The sequence below is a fragment of the Lissotriton vulgaris genome, chromosome 2_1, assembly GCF_964263255.1.
Source record: "Lissotriton vulgaris chromosome 2_1, aLisVul1.2, whole genome shotgun sequence".
NCBI lineage: Eukaryota > Metazoa > Chordata > Amphibia > Caudata > Salamandridae > Lissotriton > Lissotriton vulgaris.
Window position 1 is genome coordinate 2,065,189,139 of NC_141687.1, and position 22,544 is coordinate 2,065,211,682.

Consider the following 22,544-nt stretch of genomic DNA (forward strand, 5'->3'; position numbering starts at 1 on the left):
CTACTGTCAGGAAAATCTCTCAGAGGGGTTCTGCAAGTCTTAGAAGATGGATGGTGGGTTGGATTTGTTTGGTGATAATGCCACAGGCAAATATCCACTTCAACCCATTCTGAGTGCAGATTTAACATTACACAGCCTGTGATGAAAGGAATTATCCACCTGATGGAGACATTGCCAATGGACGGCTAAGTCGCAGGGAGATCAGCAAAATAGGCCCATCAGTCCTTTTACCCAACTGTCTAAGGAAGAAGGATTTACTTATGTAATCTTCTCTCTCCTTGGGTTTACCACCCAGTGGATCGTGGGTAAATGTGTTTTACAAAGTGGGACTTTCAGTGGCGGGGCGTTGGGGCATTGCCCCACTTATGCCACGGCCCCAAATTCTTCGTTCTACTTCTCCAACGCTAATTTCACTCAGGAGTCTCCAGTCCTGATTGGAATTACATCTATGTGTCAGAGAAGTAGAACGAGGGACGTTGGGGTGGGGGCGGAGCTGTGGCAGCAGTGCACTCAGGCAGGGAGTTGAGTGACAGGCCAGCAGGCAGCGCAGTTGCAGTCCCAGCAATAGTGCGCATGTTCATTTTTGGGCTGATCATTTTTATGGTCAGCCCGAACATGCACACTCTATGCTGCACATTAGGAGACCGAGTGTTTGATGCCGCAGCCCCCCGGTCTCCTAATGGGCAGGGAATATCGCTGCCCTCAACCAATCCTCGCGGCGCTGCTGGAGCAGCGTCAGAGTAGAGGGGTTGGCACTGCTGTGACGTAATGGCTGTTCCTGTTTGCTCCTGGGTTCCGCGCTCTTCAACAGTTGTGCAGAGGCGGTGCCGACTGGTAAGTTTTCATTCTTTTAATATATTATTTGAACCTTCCCCGGTCCCTCCCCCGCGACCCCCCACTCCCACGAGCCGCGACCCCCCTCCCCCCGTGAGCCGCGACCCTGGAATCGGATGTATTTTAGTATTTGCAATTAAATCAGTGCCTCAATCTGTGCCCAGTAAAGAATGAGTAACAGTCCCACATTTCAGAAGTAGAGATTGAAATGACGCTCAAAACTGGCTTGAGGTGAGGCATCTTTCATGATTCCATATAGAAATTGTGAAGTGCGTGTAATTTCCAAAGTAGCTCTATAACAATGTTTACTTCTGTTCTGACTCACTGACTTTAATGCCAGGGTTTCTTCCTAAGGTGTGGGCCAGTGTTGCAATGATCAGGGCTATTCTGTTCTGAAACTTTACTTAGTGTTGGGGGGCAGAGATTCATTATTCTGCCCATTATTGGATGTATGCGATACAGTTTAACATCCGCTTTCATTTAACTTAAGTGTATGTTGAACATAACTTACAATTGTTTTAAACTAAAGTACTGCACTTAAACGACTGGTATATATATTTTTTAAGGTGCTAAAAACGTTTCCGGGATGACGTAGTTAAGAAAAGCGCAGTGGGTTAGGGACAAGGCATATAGAGATCGCAGGTTTCCCAGGCCCGCGCATGACTATCTCATAAATTCCAGGGTTTTTCTTTGCCTTCAAAGCTTATGCAAACACAACAGGTGATGGACCGAATGTGGATCAATGTCACACACTCAACCCAGTCCAAAGATCTGGGCCCAAATCCATCGTTTTTTTGCACTCCACACCACCCTGGGTTAGACAATGGCGATATGCAAATCAGCTCTGACCCTGTGCCCCATGGGAACAGTCCAGTCCGAACTACAAAAGCCATGTCCTTCCCAGAACGGAATCAAGCATCCGAGGACCGGACCGGTTTCAAGGTAACACCTCTCATCAGCCCGGCTAGCTTGACTCCAGTGGTGTGGAGTGCCTGGGACCCACGTCTGGGCATCCCCAGCGCACTTAGGGCGGAATATGCAAACACAATAGGTGATGGACCGAATGTGGATCAATGTCACACACTCAACCCAGTCCAAAGATCTGGGCCCAAATCCATCGTTTTTTTGCACTCCACACCACCCTGGGTTAGACAATGGCGATATGCAAATCAGCTCTGACCCTGTGCCCCATGGGAACCGTCCAGTCCGAACTACAAAAGCCATGTCCTTCCCAGAACGGAATCAAGCATCCGAGGACCGGACCGGTTTCAAGGTAACACCTCTCATCAGCCCGGCTAGCTTGACTCCAGTGGTGTGGAGTGCCTGGGACCCACGTCTGGGCATCCCCAGCGCACTTAGGGCGGAATATGCAAACACAACAGGTGATGGACCGAATGTGGATCAATGTCACACACTCAACCCAGTCCAAAGATCTGGGCCCAAATCCATCGTTTTTTTGCACTCCACACCACCCTGGGTTAGACAATGGTGATATGCAAATCAGCTCTGACCCTGTGCCCCATGGGAACAGTCCAGTCCGAACTACAAAAGCCATGTCCTTCCCAGAACGGAATCAAGCATCCGAGGACCGGACCGGTTTCAAGGTAACACCTCTCATCAGCCCGGCTAGCTTGACTCCAGTGGTGTGGAGTGCCTGGGACCCACGTCTGGGCATCCCCAGCGCACTTAGGGCGGAATATGCAAACACAACAGGTGATGGACCGAATGTGGATCATTGTCACACACTCAACCCAGTCCAAAGATCTGGGCCCAAATCCATCGTTTTTTTGCACTCCACACCACCCTGGGTTAGACAATGGCGATATGCAAATCAGCTCTGACCCTGTGCCCCATGGGAACAGTCCAGTCCGAACTATAAAAGCCATGTCCTTCCCAGAACGGAATCAAGCATCCGAGGACCGGACCGGTTTCAAGGTAACACCTCTCATCAGCCCGGCTAGCTTGACTCCAGTGGTGTGGAGTGCCTGGGACCCACGTCTGGGCATCCCCAGCGCACTTAGGGCGGAATATGCAAACACAACAGGTGATGGACCGAATGTGGATCAATGTCACACACTCAACCCAGTCCAAAGATCTGGGCCCATATCCATCGTTTTTTTGCACTCCACACCACCCTGGGTTAGACAATGGCGATATGCAAATCAGCTCTGACCCTGTGCCCAATGGGAACAGTCCAGTCCGAACTACAAAAGCCATGTCCTTCCCAGAACGGAATCAAGCATCCGAGGACCGGACCGGTTTCAAGGTAACACCTCTCATCAGCCCGGCTAGCTTGACTCCAGTGGTGTGGAGTGCCTGGGACCCACGTCTGGGCATCCCCAGCGCACTTAGGGCGGAATATGCAAACACAACAGGTGATGGACCGAATGTGGATCAATGTCACACACTCAACCCAGTCCAAAGATCTGGGCCCAAATCCATCGTTTTTTTGCACTCCACACCACCCTGGGTTAGACAATGGCGATATGCAAATCAGCTCTGACCCTGTGCCCCATGGGAACAGTCCAGTCCGAACTACAAAAGCCATGTCCTTCCCAGAACGGAATCAAGCATCCGAGGACCGGACCGGTTTCGAGGTAACACCTCTCATCAGCCCGGCTAGCTTGACTCCAGTGGTGTGGAGTGCCTGGGACCCACGTCTGGGCATCCCCAGCGCACTTAGGGCGGAATATGCAAACACAACAGGTGATGGACCGAATGTGGATCAATGTCACACACTCAACCCAGTCCAAAGATCTGGGCACAAATCCATCGTTTTTTTGCACTCCACACCACCCTGGGTTAGACAATGGCGATATGCAAATCAGCTCTGACCCTGTGCCCCATGGGAACAGTCCAGTCCGAACTACAAAAGCCATGTCCTTCCCAGAACGGAATCAAGCATCCGAGGACCGGACCGGTTTCAAGGTAACACCTCTCATCAGCCCGGCTAGCTTGACTCCAGTGGTGTGGAGTGCCTGGGACCCACGTCTGGGCATCCCCAGCGCACTTAGGGCGGAATATTCAAACACAACAGGTGATGGACCGAATGTGGATCAATGTCACAAACTCAACCCAGTCCAAAGATCTGGGCCCAAATCCATCGTTTTTTTGCACTCCACACCACCCTGGGTTAGACAATGGCGATATGCAAATCAGCTCTGACCCTGTGCCCCATGGGAACAGTCCAGTCCGAACTACAAAAGCCATGTCCTTCCCAGAACGGAATCAAGCATCCGAGGACCGGACCGGTTTCGAGGTAACACCTCTCATCAGCCCGGCTAGCTTGACTCCAGTGGTGTGGAGTGCCTGGGACCCACGTCTGGGGATCCCCAGCGCACTTAGGGCGGAATATGCAAACACAACAGGTGATGGACCGAATGTGGATCAATGTCACACACTCACCCCAGTCCAAAGATCTGGGCCCAAATCCATCGTTTTTTTGCACTCCACACCACCCTGGGTTAGACAATGGCGATATGCAAATCAGCTCTGACCCTGTGCCCCATGGGAACAGTCCAGTCCGAACTACAAAAGCCATGTCCTTCCCAGAACGGAATCAAGCATCCGAGGACCGGACCGGTTTCGAGGTAACACCTCTCATCAGCCCGGCTAGCTTGACTCCAGTGGTGTGGAGTGCCTGGGACCCACGTCTGGGCATCCCCAGCGCACTTAGGGCGGAATATGCAAACACAACAGGTGATGGACCGAATGTGGATCAATGTCACACACTCACCCCAGTCCAAAGATCTGGGCCCAAATCCATCCGGGCTGATGAGAGGTGTTACCTTGAAACCGGTCCGGTCCTCGGATGCTTGATTCCGTTCTGGGAAGGACATGGCTTTTGTAGTTCGGACTGGACTGTTCCCATGGGGCGCAGGGTCAGAGCTGATTTGCATATCGCCATTGTCTAACCCAGGGTGGTGTGGAGTGCAAAAAAACGATGGATTTGGGCCCAGATCTTTGGACTGGGTTGAGTGTGTGACATTGATCCACATTCGGTCCATCACCTGTTGTGTTTGCATATTCCGCCCTAAGTGCGCTGGGGATGCCCAGACGTGGGTCCCAGGCACTCCACACCACTGGAGTCAAGCTAGCCGGGCTGATGAGAGGTGTTACCTCGAAACCGGTCCGGTCGTCGGATGCTTGATTCCGTTCTGGGAAGGACATGGCTTTTGTAGTTCGGACTGGACTGTTCCCATGGGGCACAGGGTCAGAGCTGATTTGCATATCGCCATTGTCTAACCCAGGGTGGTGTGGAGTGCAAAAAAACGATGGATTTGGGCCCAGATCTTTGGACTGGGTTGAGTGTGTGACATTGATCCACATTCGGTCCATCACCTGTTGTGTTTGCATATTCCGCCCTAAGTGCGCTGGGGATGCCCAGACGTGGGTCCCAGGCACTCCACACCACTGGAGTCAAGCTAGCCGGGCTGATGAGAGGTGTTACCTTGAAACCGGTCCGGTCCTCGGATGCTTGATTCCGTTCTGGGAAGGACATGGCTTTTGTAGTTCGGACTGGACTGTTCCCATGGGGCACAGGGTCAGAGCTGATTTGCATTTCGCCATTGTCTAACCCAGGGTGGTGTGGAGTGCAAAAAAACGATGGATTTGGGCCCAGATCTTTGGACTGGCTTGAGTGTGTGACATTGATCCACATTCGGTCCATCACCTGTTGTGTTTGCATATTCCGCCCTAAGTGCGCTGGGGATGCCCAGACGTGGGTCCCAGGCACCCCACACCACTGGAGTCAAGCTAGCCGGGCTGATGAGAGGTGTTACCTCGAAACCGGTCCGGTCCTCGGATGCTTGATTCCGTTCTGGGAAGGACATGGCTTTTGTAGTTCGGACTGGACTGTTCCCATGGGGCACAGGGTCAGAGCTGATTTGCATATCGCCATTGTCTAACCCAGGGTGGTGTGGAGTGCAAAAAAACGATGGATTTGGGCCCAGATCTTTGGACTGGGTTGAGTGTGTGACATTGATCCACATTCGGTCCATCACCTGTTGTGTTTGCATATTCCGCCCTAAGTGCGCTGGGGATGCCCAGACGTGGGTCCCAGGCACTCCACACCACTGGAGTCAAGCTAGCCGGGCTGATGAGAGGTGTTACCTTGAAACCGGTCCGGTCCTCGGATGCTTGATTCCGTTCTGGGAAGGACATGGCTTTTGTAGTTCGGACTGGACTGTTCCCATGGGGAACAGGGTCAGAGCTGATTTGCATATCGCCATTGTCTAACCCAGGGTGGTGTGGAGTGCAAAAAAACGATGGATTTGGGCCCAGATCTTTGGACTGGGTTGAGTGTGTGACATTGATCCACATTCGGTCCATCACCTGTTGTGTTTGCATATTCCGCCCTAAGTGCGCTGGGGATGCCCAGACGTGGGTCCCAGGCACTCCACACCACTGGAGTCAAGCTAGCCGGGCTGATGAGAGGTGTTACCTTGAAACCGGTCCGGTCCTCGGATGCTTGATTCCGTTCTGGGAAGGACATGGCTTTTGTAGTTCGGACTGGACTGTTCCCATGGGGCACAGGGTCAGAGCTGATTTGCATATCGCCATTGTCTAACCCAGGGTGGTGTGGAGTGCAAAAAAACGATGGATTTGGGCCCAGATCTTTGGATTGGGTTGAGTGTGTGACATTGATCCACATTCGGTCCATCACCTGTTGTGTTTGCATATTCCGCCCTAAGTGCGCTGGGGATGCCCAGACGTGGGTCCCAGGCACTCCACACCACTGGAGTCAAGCTAGCCGGGCTGATGAGAGGTGTTACCTCGAAACCGGTCCGGTCCTCGGATGCTTGATTCCGTTCTGGGAAGGACATGGCTTTTGTAGGTTGGACTGGACTGTTCCCATGGGGCACAGGGTCAGAGCTGATTTGCATATCGCCATTGTCTAACCCAGGGTGGTGTGGAGTGCAAAAAAACGATGGATTTGGGCCCAGATCTTTGGACTGGGTTGAGTGTGTGACATTGATCCACATTCGGTCCATCACCTGTTGTGTTTGCATATTCCGCCCTAAGTGCGCTGGGGATGCCCAGACGTGGGTCCCAGGCACTCCACACCACTGGAGTCAAGCTAGCCGGGCTGATGAGAGGTGTTACCTTGAAAGCGGTCCGGTCCTCGGATGCTTGATTCCGTTCTGGGAAGGACATGGCTTTTGTAGTTCGGACTGGACTGTTCCCATGGGGCACAGGGTCAGAGCTGATTTGCATATCGCCATTGTCTGACCCAGGGTGGTGTGGAGTGCAAAAAAACGATGGATTTGGGCCCAGATCTTTGGACTGGGTTGAGTGTGTGACATTGATCCACATTCGGTCCATCACCTGTTGTGTTTGCATATTCCGCCCTAAGTGCGCTGGGGATGCCCAGACGTGGGTCCCAGGCACTCCACACCACTGGAGTCAAGCTAGCCGGGCTGATGAGAGGTGTTACCTTGAAACCGGTCCGGTCCTCGGATGCTTGATTCCGTTCTGGGAAGGACATGGCTTTTGTAGTTCGGACTGGACTGTTCCCATGGGGCACAGGGTCAGAGCTGATTTGCATATCGCCATTGTCTAACCCAGGGTGCTGTGGAGTGCAAAAAAACGATGGATTTGGGCCCAGATCTTTGGACTGGGTTGAGTGTGTGACATTGATCCACATTCGGTCCATCACCTGTTGTGTTTGCATATTCCGCCCTAAGTGCGCTGGGGATGCCCAGACGTGGGTCCCAGGCACTCCACACCACTGGAGTCAAGCTAGCCGGGCTGATGAGAGGTGTTACCTTGAAACCGGTCCGGTCCTCGGATGCTTGATTCCGTTCTGGGAAGGACATGGCTTTTGTAGTTCGGACTGGACTGTTCCCATGGGGCACAGGGTCAGAGCTGATTTGCATATCGCCATTGTCTAACCCAGGGTGGTGTGGAGTGCAAAAAAACGATGGATTTGGGCCCAGATCTTTGGACTGGGTTGAGTGTGTGACATTGATCCACATTCGGTCCATCACCTGTTGTGTTTGCATATTCCGCCCTAAGTGCGCTGGGGATGCCCAGATGTGGGTCCCAGGCACTCCACACCACTGGAGTCAAGCTAGCCGGGCTGATGAGAGGTGTTACCTTAAAACCGGTCCGGTCCTCGGATGCTTGATTCCGTTCTGGGAAGGACATGGCTTTTGTAGTTCGGACTGGACTGTTCCCATGGGGCACAGGGTCAGAGCTGATTTGCATATCGCCATTGTCTAACTCAGGGTGGTGTGGAGTGCAAAAAAACGATGGATTTGGGCCCAGATCTTTGGACTGGGTTGAGTGTGTGACATTGATCCACATTCGGTCCATCACCTGTTGTGTTTGCATATTCCGCCCTAAGTGCGCTGGGGATGCCCAGACGTGGGTCCCAGGCACTCCACACCACTGGAGTCAAGCTAGCCGGGCTGATGAGAGGTGTTACCTTGAAACCGGTCCGGTCCTCGGATGCTTGATTCCGTTCTGGGAAGGACATGGCTTTTGTAGTTCGGACTGGACTGTTCCCATGGGGCACAGGGTCAGAGCTGATTTGCATATCGCCATTGTCTAACCCAGGGTGGTGTGGAGTGCAAAAAAAAGATGGATTTGGGCCCAGATCTTTGGACTGGGTTGAGTGTGTGACATTGATCCACATTCGGTCCATCACCTGTTGTGTTTTCATATTCCGCCCTAAGTGCGCTGGGGATGCCCAGACGTGGGTCCCAGGCACTCCACACCACTGGAGTCAAGCTAGCCGGGCTGATGAGAGGTGTTACCTCGAAACCGGTCCGGTCCTCGGATGCTTGATTCCGTTCTGGGAAGGACATGGCTTTTGTAGTTCGGACTGGACTGTTCCCATGGGGCACAGGGTCAGAGCTGATTTGCATATCGCCATTGTCTAACCCAGGGTGGTGTGGAGTGCAAAAAAACGATGGATTTGGGCCCAGATCTTTGGACTGGGGTGAGTGTGTGACATTGATCCACATTCGGTCCATCACCTGTTGTGTTTGCATATTCCGCCCTAAGTGCGCTGGGGATGCCCAGACGTGGGTCCCAGGCACTCCACACCACTGGAGTCAAGCTAGCCGGGCTGATGAGAGGTGTTACCTCGAAACCGGTCCGGTCCTCGGATGCTTGATTCCGTTCTGGGAAGGACATGGCTTTTGTAGTTCGGACTGGACTGTTCCCATGGGGCACAGGGTCAGAGCTGATTTGCATATCGCCATTGTCTAACCCAGGGTGGTGTGGAGTGCAAAAAAACGATGGATTTGGGCCCAGATCTTTGGACTGGGGTGAGTGTGTGACATTGATCCACATTCGGTCCATCACCTGTTGTGTTTGCATATTCCGCCCTAAGTGCGCTGGGGATGCCCAGACGTGGGTCCCAGGCACTCCACACCACTGGAGTCAAGCTAGCCGGGCTGATGAGAGGTGTTACCTCGAAACCGGTCCGGTCCTCGGATGCTTGATTCCGTTCTGGGAAGGACATGGCTTTTGTAGTTCGGACTGGACTTTTCCCATGGGGCACAGGGTCAGAGCTGATTTGCATATCGCCATTGTCTAACCCAGGGTGGTGTGGAGTGCAAAAAAACGATGGATTTGGGCCCAGATCTTTGGACTGGGGTGAGTGTGTGACATTGATCCACATTCGGTCCATCACCTGTTGTGTTTGCATATTCCGCCCTAAGTGCGCTGGGGATGCCCAGACGTGGGTCCCAGGCACTCCACACCACTGGAGTCAAGCTAGCTGGGCTGATTAGAGGTGTTACCTCGAAACCGGTCCGGTCCTCGGATGCTTGATTCCGTTCTGGGAAGGACATGGCTTTTGTAGTTCGGACTGGACTGTTCCCATGGGGCACAGGGTCAGAGCTGATTTGCATATCGCCATTGTCTAACCCAGGGTGGTGTGGAGTGCAAAAAAACGATGGATTTGGGCCCAGATCTTTGGACTGGGGTGAGTGTGTGACATTGATCCACATTCGGTCCATCACCTGTTGTGTTTGCATATTCCGCCCTAAGTGCGCTGGGGATGCCCAGACGTGGGTCCCAGGCACTCCACACCACTGGAGTCAAGCTAGCCGGGCTGATGAGAGGTGTTACCTCGAAACCGGTCCGGTCCTTGGATGCTTGATTCCGTTCTGGGAAGGACATGGCTTTTGTAGTTCGGACTGGACTGTTCCCATGGGGCACAGGGTCAGAGCTGATTTGCATATCGCCATTGTCTAACCCAGGGTGGTGTGGAGTGCAAAAAAACGATGGATTTGGGCCCAGATCTTTGTACTGGGGTGAGTGTGTGACATTGATCCGCATTCGGTCCATCACCTGTTGTGTTTTCAAAGCTTATGCATCACATTTTACAGCTGGGTAAACTGGACCACATTCCCAAGATGCAAAGGAAACACCTGGACTGGACGAGCTATTGCACATGGACCTAGGGACACCGAGAGCTCTGCACGCAGGTCATTCAGAAGCTTTCACACTATATAGACAGAGATACTTTCTTCTCCTCGCAGTAAATTGTCACTCAGTGTCCAACATATGCAATTGCAAAGTCACACACAAGCACTCTACGAATATGGAAAACCTGCCAGTTATGCTGTTTGTGATCTCGACAGGTTATTTCAGCTTAACCCCTTGCATGCTCATGACGAGCTCAGCTCGTCATGAGCACAGGAGCACTGTACTGCATGACGAGCTGAGCTCGTCATGAGCATGGGGGCGCTGTGCGCGCCCCGCCCCCAAGCACAGCAGGGGAATGTGTGCAGCAGGGAAGGGGTTAACGTGGTAGACCTCACAAGTGAGATTTCCCAACAAGAAACAGTATACAAAAGCAGTTCAAAGGTCAGAGCATGTTAAGCAGCATACGAATTCACTCGGAGCTGTGCTATGGGCAGTTTTTGGCCATATTGCTTTCATTGTTGGTCTGCACGTATGGCGCCAGCATGTCTTTGTGCAGGGATACTAGTTATAAGAGTTTTGATAAGCATCAACATGCCTGTCCGTATATTTGCTGTTTGTCCAACTATGTTTACTCGAGTCCCTAGCTGCACCCACCTCCAATGAGTTGTGAGATTTAACTCAAAGTTGGAGAAAAAGCATTCGGTGTGTCAGGACATGAATATTGAGCTGTGTGTGCTGAGGGGTACTGTGTGAGAGTTGGATGCATTACTTGTGTGGGTGTATTGTTGAGGGTATGTGGAAGTGGAAGTATTCAGAGCTACTAGAACTCAGAACCGGTGGAGCTGGGTAAAACTGGAGGTGCTGGGGAAAACCAGAGAAAACAACACTAATAATGCTGTGATATGCAGTGCCGCACATCGGACTTCTAAGTGTATAAGCAGTTTAGGACCTGCTGATTACAGGTTTCTGTGTGTATTTTGTGGGTGTGAGGGGGAGGACATTGGCCTAGTGGTTGCGGGGAGGACATGTGCTGCTTTGCTACAGGGCTTCTCGTGTAGTAAGTCTTGTTCGGAGAGTTTATTTGGCATACAACTGGATACCAAGCTGCACATTAAAGGGCAGAATTTGTAGCGTTAGTACAAAATGTGAGGAGTTTGAATGAGAGCAAAGTTAATGGTAAATGTTTGCTGCTTGCTCCTGCCTCTGTAGCTATGAAGCATGTGTGGACTTGTAACTGGGAAGGATTGGCCAGGCATACAGAGAGACATGACTTGCAGATTAATATAAGAAAGGAGACGGCGGCTGGGGGTGGGGTGGGATCGAACCTGGCAGATGTGGGGGCTGAAAGTTCAGCCATGGAAAAAAGGTGAGCAGTTGAGGATGGTACCTATGATGTTTATTAACCTTCCTGCTTTCTCAAATTTGCTTGAAAAGGCACCATGGGCCCGATGTAGGTGGCCCAATACCGATCGGTAACGGCCGAAAATACCGATTTTCGGCCCTTACCGATCGGTATCCAGCCATCGGGATGTAGGACGCTGAAATCCATCCGATTCGGTATTTATACCGAATCGGTATAGGTACCGAATCTGTAATAAACCGATTCGGAAATACACCGAATCGGTAAAAGAACAAATCGCTAACATACCGAATCGGTAAATATACCGAATCGGACCATGTACCGAATCAGTAGATATACCGAATCGGTAAATAGTCCGATTCGGACTATCTACCGAATCGGTAGAGTTACCGAATCGGTAAATTACCGAATCGGACAGGCCAAAACTCTGATAGAGATGTAGGGAAGCACAGAAATACTGATTTTGCCTCAAAATCGGTATTTCAAATTCGGTATTTACCATGGATTCCAATCAGGTGGTAACCAACTGCAACCTATAAAAAGAGACCCAAAATACAATGCAACTTGCAGGATGGCGGCATTTTATGTCATTGCAAGGCGGCTATGGCTACAGCAGGAAGGAGAGAGGGAATGGCAAAGAGAGGAACAGGTCTACAGACAGAGGATCACCCTGTTCATGCTCACAGAGGCAGAGATCCTACCGAGGTACAGGCTGGACTCAGACACCATTCTGGAGCTCATCAGGGACCTTAAACCACTGTTGGACCGCCCCACCCCAAGGGCACACGCCATCCCAACGCACGTGCAGGTGCTATGCAGCCTACACCTGCTTGCGTCTGGCAGCTATCAAAGTGGAGTCGCTGCGGTAGGAGGGGTGACCCAGAGCAGCCTGTCAAGGTTTTTCAACAAATTCCTTGACGCCATGATACAGCGGATGGACCAATACATTTCTTTCCCTGCAACCCATGCGGAACTGGTCCAAACAAAAGCAGACTTTTACCAGATGGCACGATTCCCCCACATCATCGGCTGTATTGATGGCAAGCACATTCCGATTTGCCCCCCTGCTGACACAGAATACATATACCGCAATAGGAAGTCTACGCACACCATCAATGTGCAGGTGATCCGCAATGCTAAGTGCACCATCACAGACCTGGTAGCAAAATTCTCAGGGAGTACCCACGACTCGTACATTTTCCAAAACAGCGGCATCTATGCACGGCTGACGGCTGGGGAATTTGGTGAAGGATACCTCCTAGGTGAGACACATCATCAGACCCCCATAACAAAAAGTAGCACTGTAAAGTACATGTATGCATGTGAGTAATGTTACCCCTTTTCCTTCTAGGCGACAGTGCATATGCCCTCCGCTCATTCATACTCACCCCCTACCTCAACCCCTCTACACCCAGCCAAAGGAGGTATAACCGGGCCCACAAAAGCACAAGGAATGTAGTAGAACGGACCTTTGGCATCTGGAAAAGCAGGTTCAGATGCTTGCACAAGAGTGGAGGTGCAAGGCAGTATACCCCCATCACCTGCTGCAAGATCATAGCTGTCTGTGCAATGTTGCACAACCTTGCGGTGAAGAAGGGCACTGAGGTGGAGTTGTCAGACTACGAGGACCATGACGACGACGTTGCTGTGCCACAAACACAACCTGCTGGGGTGTCTACACCAAGTGATGGCAGATACAGACGTGAGGAGATAACAGAAAACTATTTCTGAGTGAGTACAGATGCACAGACAGGTCATGGATGTGAACAAAAATAAATTTAATAATGTTGGCACAACGTTACAGCACTGATGTGCAACAAATTAAATAAGTACAGTAAAGGTGGGGAATGTAAATGGGCCGGGTTGCCTCACCCACCCTGGCAGTCTCACTTCTTTCTGCACTTTGCTGACCCACTTGGATGTGGCTCACCCCCTTCTGCGTGTCCGGCTGCCTCAGCGGAGCGCCTGCTCCCCTCCAGCCCTTGGAATACGGTGCCCTCCCGTGCTGGTAAAGCACTGCTGGAAGTGCGTAGCCGGCGCCGATTGCTGCTGCCCTGCTGGGTGGGCTGCTGTGCCACAGGTGTTGCAGGTGTGGGTGCTGGTGCCTGACCCTCTGCTCCCTCCATGATGGTCAATGGGGCGACAATGATCCTCCTGGCAGGAGATGTGGCAGGTGCTGGCTGGGTCTGTGTGGGTGAGTTCTCCGGTGAGAACTGCAATGGGGGAGTTAGTGACAGTAGAGGGGAGTGGGGAAATGAGAGGGTATGTCCTGTGTCATCCTCATTGCCCACGGCACTGCTGTCCTCCTCCTCCTCCTGTGAAGGAACCATGCTGCTTGGCCCTGCCACCGCACTGTCCGATGGTGCTGGAGCTGGAGCTTGTGGAGCTGCTGCTCCACTGCCTGATGGTGCCCCTAGGTATAAAGAAGCATTTGTGAACTGAGTGCAAATGTCTTACAGTCACTACAATAAAAGCATTGCACATCTCATTTTCAATAATCTGATTCTGTTTTTAGGTGCATTTCAGTTCAATGTGCACTGGCATTTGTTACTACAATAGCTGACTACATTTACCATGATGCATTGCTCATGTATATTGCTAGCAGTACTGGGCTGGGGTTTGGCTGTGCATTGGGGCTACAGGGGAGGTGTCTGGTAGGGTGTGTCATGCTGCGCATGCTTCTTACCTTTTGATGTAGCTCTGGCTGAGCTGTCCAGGTCCCCAACTCCAACCACACTCTCGGTCTCAATCGTGGTTGACACCAGTTGCTCCAGTTCTGTGAGGGGTGGCGCGGGGTTCCTGCCTCCACCTGTTAGACCTGCCTGCTTGTTCAGCTCGGCCAATTTCCTCTTGGTGAGGCTGCGTATGTCATAAAACCTCTTCTTGAGGTCGTCTAGGCTCCTGGGGGTGACACCAACTGCATTCACCCTCTCACCGATGCCACTCCACAGCTTCCTCGGTAAGTATCGAAACACGATACCGATTGTTTCCGAATCGGTATTTTACCGATTTTTTTTTTCCTACATATCATTTTCCGAATTCAAAATACCGATTCGGTAAAAATCTGTATTTTAAATTCGGTAAATGACTTTTACCTACATCGGGCCCCATATTCCCACTCTTCTTTCAAAATTTTCTCGGATTCCCCCTTAGGTTGTTTGGGCTCGCTCGATTGCTCGCCGCGGTGCACTCAAACACAAATTTTACGCCTCACCACTTTCAAATGTCACCAGCCTCCACTGGGAACTTTTCTTAATGTCAGTTTTGATAAATGCAAATTGTTTTCTACTTTTGCAATAGTTCAAGATCTGTTCTTGGGGCCCTGATATGCAACTTAATCACATGCTTAGTCAATGAATACATTAGTCATTGTTAAAACAAAATATATTCTTTTGAATGGAATTTTATTGAAACAATTCTAAAATGCTCCCCTTATATTTTAGGAATCTACCTACTTTATACATTTTAAATGAATAATAGTGAAAAAACATGCAGGGTGCAAAAATCTACAATCACTCACTGGCATGCGTGATTGCAATGTAGGATGTAGATTCATCAGTTCTCAGCATCTCTTATAGTATGATTAACAAACCTCAAAATACAATAATCCACATCTGAAACCCGAAGAATAAATTGAATATCAGTTAAACACTGTTAGAACACAGTTCTTCACGAACCACAACACAAGCTAAAGCATGGTAAGTATACTCCAACTTCCTACAAACTCTCACGGTTTTGCCAAGTAAATTAAATAGGGGGAAAACTGTAGCATTGTAACGAAGACAGTGGGTAACTGTTGCCCGGTTACTCACTGGTAATACTCATTAGTCCGAGTCCTGGTCTCCCCGTCCCATTCCTTCACAGTGAGCAGCTAGTCTGCTCCACAGAAACCTATAACCTAGCTGAGCTTTTGCACTTCCCCCAATATGGCGTCACTATCACGTAACAATAAAGGGGGAAGTGCCTGAAAGAAACATCCTGAGAATACCAAAGAAAATAAACCCAGAAAGCGAAACAATCACCCCAAAGCCACAAAGCAACCCAGGGAGGGAGGGAAGGGCTCAGGAATGGGCCAGGAGACCAGGACTCGGAGTAATGAGTATTAACGGTGAGTAACCGGGCATTACCTCCTCGTCCAATCTCCCCGTCCCATTCCTTCACAGTGAGCCCATACCCGAGCACACAGTGATTGTAAGAAAAAAAACAGACCAAAAGGTGCAAGAAAACAGGTCCATTTTAATCAACAAATATCAGTTTAGGTTACAAATCCAGAACCGCAGACAGGACATGAGCACCAAAAGCAGCAGAGGCCTCCATCCCCAACTGAAGACGGTAATGCGAAACAAAAGTATGGGGAGAGGCCCAGGTGGCAGCATTACAAATGTCCTGCAATGAGGCCCCTTTGAACATGGCCCAGGAGGAGGAAACACCCCTGATCGACCTGCCCTGAACAGAAGAAGGGAGAGAACAGTGGGCAGACTCGTAAGCAGAAGCCACAGCACCCTTGACCCAACGGGACAAGGTGGACAAAGAAGGACGAAGACCCATCCCAGAAAGGCCAAAGGTGACAAACAAGGAAGCCACCTTACGGAAACCAGAGGTCCGATCCAAGTAGATGTGGAGAGCCCTCAGCACATCCAACGAATGGAGGACCACCTCCTCAGGAAAGGCAGGTTCCGAAAAAAAGACCGTAAGAACAATATCCTCCTGACAGTGAAAGGAAGACAACACTTTAGGTAGAAAAAACGGACTGGGACGGAGAATGACCTTGTCATCACAAAAGCGCAAAAAGGGGGGAGTAGCCATCAAAGCTCCAAGCACACCAACCCTACGCCCAGACGTAATGGCCACCAGGAACAGGGCTTTAGCCGAGAGGAACTTCAGGGCCACGGAGTCCAAAGGCTCGAAAGGAGGGCCCGTCAAAGCCCGGAGAACCAAAGGAAGATCCCAGGGAGGCACATGAGAGCGAGAAACAGGACGCTGAAGCAAAAAACTCCTCAGAAGGCGAGCCACCAATGGGGAAACAGAGGATACAGAGGAACCTCTAGAGGCAAGAATGGCAGCCCACTGCGCCCGCAGGGAAGAAACCCCAAGACCCAAGATGAAACCATCCCGCAAGAAGTCCAACACCCGGACAGCCTCACAGGAGTCAGAAAAGAGACCCTTCCCAAGACACCAGGAGGAGAAGTGCTTCCGATGACGGGCATAGGACCGCAAAGTGGAAGGATGCTGAGACAGCGGAAGGCAATGCGAACCTCCATAGAGCAACCCTGACCTAGTAAACTCAACCTTTCAAGTGCCACAGGGAGGCAATCCTGAGAAGAGGAGCCCGCAGAGGGGAGGGACACAGGGGAAACCTCGAATGAGGGCAAACAGAAAAGGTCAGGAGAAAGGGAAACCAAGACCGACGAGACCACTCCGGCACCACCAGGAGAACCTCTGCCCGATCCAACCGAATCTTCCGAAGGACCCGTGGAATTAAGGCAAACGGTGGGAAGGCAAACAGCAGGCCCGACGACCATGGAATCGAGAAAGCATTGGTGGCCCACGCCAACCGTGATGGAACTATGTTGCAAAACAGAGGCACAAGGCCAGAAGCCTCTGATGCAAAAAGATCCAGCCAAGGACGGCGGAAACGGAGGACAATCTGATCGAACAGAACTGGGGACAGACACAGGGACACCGATGAGGGGAACACCCTGCTCAAAGAATCCGCAGGCCCATTCTCCGTCCCCGGAAGATAGACCGACGTTAGAGACAGGAGATTCAACTCGGCCCAAAGCCCGACCTTCCGGGAGAGGAGAAACAGAGACCGGCACATGCCCCCTTGGTGATTTACATAAGCACGAACCACCTGGTTGTCTGTCTGCACCAAGACCGCCCGACCCCAAAGGAGAGGAGCGAACCACTGCAGAGCCAACAAAACCGCCCTCAACTCTTTCCATTTCGAGGACTGGAGGGACTCAAAATGGGACCGCCGACCCTGAGCCTTGGAGGCACCCAGCACAGCACCCCAACCCAAGGCATTGGCATCCGTGGACATCACAACCACAGACCGAGGTAGCAGGAGATCGAACCCCTGGGAAAGAGACTGAGGGGACAACCACCACTGGAGATCCACCCGAATCCCTGGAGTGACAGGTATCAGAGTGTCGTAGTTCAGGGAGGCAGGATCCCAGTGCGACAAGACATAATGCAACAGGGGATACAGATGTAGTCTGGCCCAAGGAAGGATATGCAAAGTGGACACCATTTCCCCCTGACTCCACAACCAGAGACGGGCAGACACCCGGGACTGGGACAGAAACCAAGAAAGGTGACGAACCAAAGTCAATTGGCGTTCCTGTGAGTGGAACACCATGCCCAGGTCCATGCAGAAGAGAGCCCCCAGGAACTTCAGGGACAGGGAGGGCACCAGGGAGGACTTCCGGTGGTTGATGAGGAACCCAAAGGAACCCAGGAGAAGACACACCTGTCCACATCCGACAGGGCCTGAGAAAAAGAAGGAGAGACAATCAACCAATCATCCAGATTGGGAAACACCTGTAGCCCCCTGAAATGAAGAATACCCACCAGAGGGGCCAAGAGCTTGGTGAAAACCCTGGGCACCAAGGAAAGGTCGAACGGGAGCACCCGGAACTGGTAGTGAAGGTCCCCCACAGCAAACCGGATAAATCGCTGGTCCGCCGGATGGACAGGGACGTGCAGATATGCATCCATCAGATCGAGGGACGCCAGGAAGCACCAGAGGCAGGATGGACTGCAGAGTCACCATCTTGAATGGCCGATGGACAACGAAGCGATTGACGACCCGCTTCAGATCCAAAACAGGACGAAGATCCGAAGTATCCTTCTTGGAGACCAGAAAGAGGATCGAATAGCAACCCCTGCCCTTTTCCAGAGAAGGAACCTCCACAATAGCCTTCTTCAGCAACAGGAGCCGCACACCGGCCAGCAACACCTCCCTTCGCAGAGGAAGACGGGGTAGGGGAGTCAGAACGAAAACCGGAGGAGGAGGAGAGGAAAACTCTATCCGGTAACCTACCAACACATTCTAAACTGCCCAATCATCCGGAACCGACAACCACTGAAAAAGGAAGGATTGGAGGCGACCACCAACCTGCAAAGGCAGACAGTCATTGGGAAGAAGAGGAAGCGGTGGCAGCAACACTGGCAGGGGCCCTGGACTTGGCAATACCAGGGGCCCCCCTGCCACGACCCTACCACGAAAGGGCTGTGAAGCGCCACGAGCAGGAGGCCCAAAAGCGCGACGGTAGCCAAAACCTCGCCCCCTAGAAGGAGGGCGGACCGGAGCCACAAGCTTTCGGTTCTCCGCTGACTGCTTGGCAATCCCCTCCAGCTGATGACCAAACACCTTTGAACCCCCAAAGGGCAGTTTAAGGAGGACCGACTTCTGGGAATAATCCGCCTTCCAGGAACGCATCCAGATATGACGTCGTGCAGCGATGGAAGCACCAGAAGCAGCCGCCGCCGCCCCAAATTGTCAAAGGAAATATCCGACAAGTACCGCACCTGCAACTCCATCACAGACAAAAGCGGTGTGGCATCCTCGCCGTCCTGCAACAGAAGGGACAGGGACTGAAAATCCTTGAGGAGGGACTGGACCATGTAGTTAGAATAGGCAGTCGCCCGGACAGAAAAATTAGAAGCAGCATAAGAACGCTTCACTGCCCCCTCAACACGCTTATCCACAGCGTCTCACAGCGTGAGATGAAAGACCAGCCATCAAATTGTCGATCTTCACAGCCTGAGGAAATTCCTCAGAAAAACCTTCCAGAGGGTAACGCCTGGACAAAAACATGGGAAGGCGGACTTATCCACCTCCTTCTACTTGTGAGCCAGCACATTGCGCACAGCCCCGTGCAAAGGAAAAGAGTCAGCAGCAGGCTGGAAATACTGTGTAAAGAAATCATCCTCCAAAACATCAGCAACGGGAGGAGAAAATCCCAAATTGTCCCGGACATGGGAGAACAGATCAGCAAGCTCAGCACCCTGAACAAAGCGCCCACGAACACCCTCATCCTCATCAGGACCGAGCTCCTCATCAGAAACAGCCTGCGGATACACCGAACCACGAGGCACCTGGGGAGGAGGGCCAGCCACGTCCCTAGCCAGGAAAGCAGCAGCCACTGCCTCATGAACTATCAGGCGCAGGGCAACAAGAGGAGCAGCAGAGGAAGAGGACTTAGAATCCCTTTAAAGAAAACCATCAATGTCCCAAGCACCAAACACAAAAACCAAGGACAAAAACCAGAACACAAGGACCCCATTTAAAGCAGCCACGAATTCCAGAGGACCCGAGCTCCCGTGGGACCAGGGAAAGGTGGCCGGCATAAAAGCACAGCCTGCCACCAGAACTCGCCCCCATGAAGCATGCTGCAGCACCAACCTAGCAATCCCCGCCACAGGACCGTGAAAACAAATGAAAAATGGCTGCTGAAGCAGGCCGTGCATCACAGGTGAGGGCGCGAGGCAGAGACGGCCACTAGCGTGAACGGCTGACAAACCCAGGCAGAGCGAGGCAGCGCGGGGGCAAGAAATACAAAAAAACAAAGGCGGCCGCTAAGGCAGGCCGCCTGACAACACAGCAAATACATAATACACAAAAACAGGGAACTTACCCCGAGCTCAGCTTGGCAGCAAGGTGACCGACGGCAGAAAAAAAAGAACAGGATGTTTCTTTCAGGCACTTCCCCCTTTATTGTCACGTGATAGTGACGCCATATTGGGGGAAGTGCAAAAGCTCAGCTAGGTTATAAGTTTCTGTGAAACAGACTAGCTGCTCACTGTGAAGGAATGGGACGGGGAGACGGGACAAGGAGGTAATGGACCAAGCCTTCTCTGCCAGCAGGGGGGGTTCCTCCTTCAAGGCAGAGGAGCGTTGCCCGCCTGCTACGAAAGCAGCAGCAAACATCATAAAATGGTAGTATTCATTACTCTTCCATTTTATATTAAAGTGTTGCTGTTTACTTAACTTTCAGCTCAAGACGAGTGCGAGCGAGGGCAGCACTATCCTTGCTGATTGACACAGATATGACAATGAATGCCTAAAGCTAAAGTGCACATGTCGTATTGACGAGATGTCTTGCGATGGCCATCCCGACATGCACACTTCCTACCACACTAATTCAAGCTATTTTGAGGAGCCGGACAGATTGCAGTCACAGGCCCCCAGTCTCGAAAAGATAAATACTGGATCTTAAGCTTGAGAGCAGCTCCAGAATTAGTTAGGTTTGTTGGCTGGCTGTGCTGAAGGAAAATCAACCATCATCCCCTCGCCCTCTGAACTGGATCTGTCTGCTTTCAGTCCCTCACGATCACAATGGGACACGATGAAATGCTGCAGCGGTTCCACAAAGATTCACAAATGGGCGCTCATTTCCTTTCAAAAATTCAAAACATAGGATGCCCTGGTACACGTCCTGGTAAACACACCAGTTTCCACTTGTGCAGCCAGCAGGATTTACGGTCTATTTAGCACACTTGCACATTTAGGCAGTAAATGTAAATACAGTATTTGTAAAGCACGAATAATTACTCGAAGGCGTCAAGGTGCTGGGGGCTGTCAGGAAGATTAAATAAGCTATTGCCTAGAGTCACATGGTGCTTGAATCCAGTGGCTTGAATCCGGCCTGCTTGAATCCAGTGGCACAGGGTCAGACTGATTTGCATATAGCCATGTCTGAACTGGGGTGGCAGAGTGGGCTAAAGAACGGTGATGGATTAAACCCAGATCTTTTGACTGGGTGTGAGTGTTTGATTGATTCAGATGCTCTGTCCATCACACCCCCTTTTGTACCACTTTTGGCCGCCACAAGTGTGGCAGGGTATGCTCAGACGTGAGTCCCTTGCTCAATTTGCCACTGGATTCAAGCAAGCCGGGCTGAAGACGGCTGGAATGCCAGAAACCGGTCCTCGGAAGCTTGTTTCCGGTCCAGGGAAGACATGGCTTGGCAGTTTGGGCTGGACTGTTCCCATGAGGCACAGGGTCAGACTGATTTGCATATAGCCATGTCTGAACTGGGGTGGCAGAGTGGGCTAAAGAACGGTGATGGATTAAACCCAGATCTTTTGACTGGGTGTGAGTGTTTGATTGATTCAGATGCTCTGTCCATCACCACCCCCTTTTGTACCGCTTTTGGCCGCCACAAGTGTGGCACAGTATGCTCAGACGTGAGTCCCTTGCTCACTTTGCCACTGGATTCAAGCAAGCCGGGCTGAAGACGGCTGGAATGCCAGAAACCGGTCCTCGGAAGCTTGTTTCCGGTCCAGGGAAGACATGGCTTGGCAGTTCGGGCTGGACTGTTCCCATGAGGCACAGGGTCAGACTGATTTGCATATAGCCATGTCTGAACTGGGGTGGCAGAGTGGGCTAAAGAACGGTAATGGATTAAACCCAGATCTTTTAACTGGGTGTGAGTGTTTGATTGATTCAGATGCTCTGTCCATCATCACCCCCTTTTGTACCGCTTTTGGCCGCCACAAGTGTGGTAGGGTATGCTCAGACGTGAGTCCCTTGCTCACTTTGCGACTGGATTCAAGCAAGCCGGGCTGAAGACGGCTGGAATGCCAGAAACCGGTCCTCGGAAGCTTGTTTCCGGTCCAGGGAAGACATGGCTTGGCAGTTCGGGCTGGACTGTTCCCATGAGGCACAGGTTCAGACTGATTTGCATATAGCCATGTCTGAACTGTGGTGGCAGAGTGGGCTAAAGAACGGTGATGCATTAAACCCAGATCTTTTGACTGGGTGGGAGAGTTTGATTGATTCAGATGCTCTGTCCATCACCACCCCCTTTTGTACCGCTTTTGGCCGCCACAAGTGTGGCAGGGTATGCTCAGACGTGAGTCCCTTGCTCACTTTGCCACTGGATTCAAGCAAGCCGGGCTGAAGACGGCTGGAATGCCAGAAACCGGTCCTCAGAAGCATGTTTCCGGTCCAGGGAAG

The 22,544-nt window shown here is 51.7% G+C and overlaps 1 protein-coding gene across 2 annotated transcripts in view; it reads right to left on the reverse strand.

Moving 5' to 3' along the window:
- GLDN (gliomedin) overlaps positions 1–22,544 on the reverse strand; it is a 565,427-nt gene that overhangs the window by 237,311 nt on the left and 305,572 nt on the right. The gene's annotated exons all lie outside the window — the stretch shown is intronic.